Source organism: Macrobrachium rosenbergii, chromosome 11 (genome assembly GCF_040412425.1).
Source record: "Macrobrachium rosenbergii isolate ZJJX-2024 chromosome 11, ASM4041242v1, whole genome shotgun sequence".
In the NCBI taxonomy this organism is placed as follows: Eukaryota; Metazoa; Arthropoda; class Malacostraca; order Decapoda; family Palaemonidae; genus Macrobrachium; species Macrobrachium rosenbergii.
This window is the reverse complement of record NC_089751.1, coordinates 7,474,130-7,479,634: the sequence shown is the minus strand read 5'-3', so window position 1 is coordinate 7,479,634 and position 5,505 is coordinate 7,474,130.

Genomic DNA, 5,505 nt, shown 5'->3' with positions numbered 1-5,505 from the left:
AGCCAGTGGTTTTAACGCTATTGACTCAGCACCCGCTAGCAACATAAGCAAGGACTTCCGCGAATAACCGCTGGCCGAAGTCTCACGTGGGCAGATCGGTAGCAGAGCTGCTCGGCGATATGAATTGAAACAATGAGTAGGAAGAATTTAATAGCGATTGCTCGTTTCGCAATTAGTTTTAGAAAAGTTCACCCTTTGTAACTTCTGTGGCGATTTCGGTTCCTTAATCCTGTAAAGTTTCTCTCTCTCTCTCTCTCTCTCTCTCTCTCTCTCTCTCTCTCTCTCTCTCAAAAGTCTCTTTAGTGATCAATCAAGGAAAGAGACCCACGCCCATGTGTGGTGAATACTCTGTAAGATTTCTCTTTTCCTCTTCACATTACTCTGGTTTTTCCTTTGCATTTTCTCATCTTAATATGATCCACTTCAAGCCTTGAGAGGACTTTTAGTCCTTTAGTTTTGAACTAAATTAGTTCCGCATTTATTTCATAATCGTTCACCAAATATAAAAAGAAAATATTACCTGCTGTGTAGAATTAATATTTATTCATGGTTTTTTCCGCCATATCGCTGATTCGCTCGGATAGTTAAATTTACATGATTCTGAATTAAATTCCCGAAAGGTCAAGGTTATCGGTATTCTTGAAATTTGATTTTGTTCTTACTTCTAGAAATGTTTCTTGCTCTCTATGTTAGGCAATTAAGGGCATACTATTGTTTATTCTGTTTTTCATTGCAGAGTACACTTTAAGGTATAGGTACGTGTTTGTCTGAACGCACAGCCACACGTGAGCGCACATGTGCATTTACACATACATACACATGTATATATATACATGCATATATATAAAATATTTATATATATATATATATATATATATATATATATATATATATATATATATATATATATATGTGTGTTTATATACATAAACATTTGCATATATATAACTATATATATATATATATATATATATATATATATATATATATATATATATATATATACCCATTATACATATTTACACACACACACACACACACATATATATATATAGATAGATAGATAGATAGATAGATAGATAGATAGATAGATAGATAGATAGAGGGAGAGATAGATAGATAGACAGATAGATAAAGAGATGGATAGACAGGTTTAAAAGGAAAAGTGCTGTAGCCGAATTTGAACGCAATCTTTTAATTGCATTCTGAGCTTAATGTGCTGTATAAGTTGTTTCCGTCGTGATAAAATGCGTTTGCATACTCGGCTGCAGACAAAATAAATTGTTTTTTGATGTTACCCAACCTTTAACTTCTCTCACTTTTTTTCGTGAGAACTTCATCAACAACCAGTAAAATAGTCTAAAACGCTTAATTTAGACTTGCACATTGGGACTCATTTTATTAAGTTGTGCCAGGAAATAATTTTTTTTTATCTTATCTGCTACCTGGATCCCTTAAGAACCTTTCCATGTTTCATAAATCATAAGAATTACCTTTGAAAAATTCTGTGATACCAATTCCAATTCCATTTTAACATGACCCATTTGAATTCCATTTATATACAGTATATATATATATATATATATATATATATATATATATATATATATATATATATATATATATATATATACGTGTGTGTTTTTATTTTTATATATACATGAAACATCTGCACGGCCAAAACTACATACGCATCCACGTTTTACATAAGACAATATCCCAGTATTTACCAGGGACTCGGTTTCATTAGAGATAATTGTCTTTCGCTCCCCTAGGAAACCTAGATTCATTGCCATGTGAAATTTCCCAGGGGATAATGGAGTGAATTTTACAAAATAAGCAGTCTTTCCTCCTTACTTTATTTAGAAGTGGATAGCACTTCCCCCCCCCCTCTTCAAGTTTCCCTGACGCTTGTTGATTTTCATTTTTTCTGACTACTTTCCCTTAAAAACTTGTACGTTACGTGTAAGTTCCTTTTACATAGGAGGGTTTTCAATGATTACGTATTCTCTGCGTCACAGCGTTACCGAAAGGGCCCACTACTGATCATAAACAGATACAAACACATCCAACGCGATTCATTATCAAGACAGCCACATTTTAATATATCTCCGTGGACATTATCAATAAATATCTTTCATGTTTTAGCCGATGCAGTAAATTTACTGCCTGCAATAAATACATAAGGTGGATAATAATTATCACGAATTGGAAAATGTAGCTATTGTATATCCCAGCCTGTTTTCCCCACTTTGACTTTATCAAACTGTGTGAATTAAGTAAAACATTAGACGAACAATGCTGTTGTGTCTCATTTTGCATTCATGTGTTACATTACCTTGAGTGGGTATTTTTAAGCGCTCTCTCTCTCTCTCTCTCTCTCTCTCTCTCTCTCTCTCTCTCTCTCTCTCTCTCTCTCTCACTTCCTAATCAGTTTTCTTTTCTTTCTTTCTTTTCATCTCCCCTTTTCCTTCACTCACATACCTAGCAATATTTTGAGATGACGGTGTCCCAGTCGAGATGACACAGTCTCTCAGTCTTTTTACCTCTTTTCTTTTTAAGGACTCATTTCACGAAGAGAAACGTTTCTCTTTTGTTTAAGCTTTGCGCTCTCATTTGCCAATAAAACATACCGAATTACAACTTCATTATTGCAGACAACGTCCCACTTAGAAAGAGTCTGCCTACATAATGAACGTTTTTCTTAATTATGTATCTCTGCATATTCAAAAACAGACCCTCTGAATAATTACACGGTAGAACTTTTTCCTCGATAAAACAGCCAGATGAGAATGGCGCAGTTGATGCCATCATTAACGTAAGGTATATGAAGTATTTTCTCATTTATCTTGAGAATCTAAGACATCAAAAATATATTGAACGATCTATTATTAATTAGAAAAAAAAAAGAGTTTTAGATAGCCTTTATACGACAGGCGTCATTCACGATACTTATCCTGCATAAATCGAATATGTAATACTAAAGTGACATTCTCTGCACAAAGTAAGTTCCTAGTTTACGCTCTCCTCGATTTCATGCAAACGTGAAATTGACTCAGCTTTGCATGGAAAATACATCCTGTGAGAGATATTTTTTTTCATTACTAGTCATATGGCCGGTGAGGCTAATTGAACCAAATCTGGCATGTCTGATTATAGAGTAACAGCGAGTTTCCTCTTCAGTTTCGTCAGAGTATTCCAGACATAGTGAGTGAGAATGCAGTCGAAGTTGGTGTGGCACTTTTAACAGAAAAGAAAGGATATGATTTAAACTGCAATATTCTTGTTCTAGGAATCACATGATGCAAGTAATTCGTATGTATATTTAGCTAGATATTACCTAAAATTCCAAGCAAGTATACGTTCATAGTAAAGACAACTGCAATGCCCACGACTAACCAAATTAAGCTCTCTCTCTGCAAAAAAAAAAAATAAATAAAAAATAAATAAATAAATAAATAAATAAATGTTCAAAGAGTAATAAAGTATTTCTCAATTTGGCTGACGACAAACCGGCATCAAGAAAAGGTCACACTAAAGGTTTCAAGAGAGATCTGAAAAGGTTTAGAACAAATTCTAGACGTGATCCAACAGCGAGACTGCTAATTTGTCAATCCGCTCTTTTGACGTCTGAGATCTCTCTTCAACTTCGGCCAGAATTCTGATGGAAACATATCACGTTTCTGACGACAACTGTCATTTTCTGGAGAATCGTTGTTACCGGGAACTTGAAATTTTAATTACTTTATCATTCGTTAAAATTTACAATACAGAGATGTATCGACAAGTTCTCAAATTTCTTAAAATCTCCGTTTTTGAAAGTCTGTCATAAGTGCTAACCACTTACGACAAATTTGATCAGTCTTAGTCGCCTTTCATTTCTTAATTACCTTTTATTTTCGATGAAACTCTGAGGTAATTTAACTTCGTTTGTGGGCACCTTTCTCTCTCAATATGAATTCAGACTTTTCTTCTAAAACTTGAGCTATTCACCAATTACTAGTTCATGTTTTTTTTTTTATTTTTTTTTTTTATTTTAGTAAGTTCTGCATGTACACACGGGCATTTGTAAATGTTTGAAATTTCTTTGCATTTTTCTGTTTCATTCATTTTTATTCTATTCTTTCGTGATCAGCTGTTCGGGTACAATACGCTTCAATCTGAATTCATTGTTGACACATGGTGGTGCCTCCCACCATAAAACCTTCGATTCATTCACTTCAACTCAATTATTTCTTACCTGACTAACTTCTAAAGTTCATTCATATCTTCGGTGCTCACTGGCGTATCATATTTGTTTGCTCTTCTACGGTCACACATACCAGTGTGGTCTTTACTTCTTACTCTACGATGGCTTGACTGTCGAACTATGTAAAAACGTATAACTTATATAAAAAAAAATGCAATAGTCGATTACAATAAACTGGTACATATATGTATCAGAAACCTACACTAAAATCAAACGTGTACACTATTGATTTATTGCAGCTAGGTATTCCTTATTCGTTGACACAAGGATTTTATCTGGCGATTGCATTAACGATAAATTTTATATACTACATACACAATGACGACGAAAACCCATACTACAAATACCGACCCTGGCAAGCCTTGGCTCAAATGTTTTTGTAGAGCGCCAACATCAACATCCTACCGAGATGTCAGATTGTCATACAGCCCAGGATTATATGAGGTCTTGCATTCCTTTTTCTATCTGAGAGGTTGACACAACCAAGGCTGCGACGTGCACTGTCGACTAATTCTCAGGTGCAAAATTCACTGCTTAGGACCACAAAGGTTGACAATGGACCTATCCGGAAAAACTGATAACCAGAATGGTTTATCAACTCATACTTTTTTTTCATTCAGAAGGAAGAATTCTGCGTTGCAGTTCTCAGTAATTATTTCTTGGGTAGAGTTATTAATTGTGCAATCTACTCCACCCTGGCTGTGACTGGCCACAGGCCAATAATGACTAGGTCAACAGGAAAACAAAAGCATTTAACAGAAGGTGCCATATAGCTTTCCGGCTTCCTACGGAATTGAACCTTTATATGTATTTATATACAGTATGTATACACACATATAAATGTGTATATATATATATATATATATATATATATATATATATATATATATATATATATATATATATATATATATATATATATATATATATATATATATATATATATATATATATATATATATATATTATCTTTTTCTTCTCTATTTTTCTATCCTTTACAATATGCACTTGCTGTCCTCTTGAATCTTACCAAGCAAGTCAATGAGCTTCTGGGCTCGTTCCAAATGAATATCTGTTTTGGGTAAGATTCATAATAAAGTTAATAATAACAATTATAATATCAATAAAAAAAACTGGTCCGCTGGTATAGTGGTTAGTGTCGTGGCATGCCACTCTGATGTCTCGGGTTCGTGTCTTCCCCAGAGCGATGAAAAATCGCCGGCTGTGTATCATGATCAGTTACTGCTGAAGTGTGG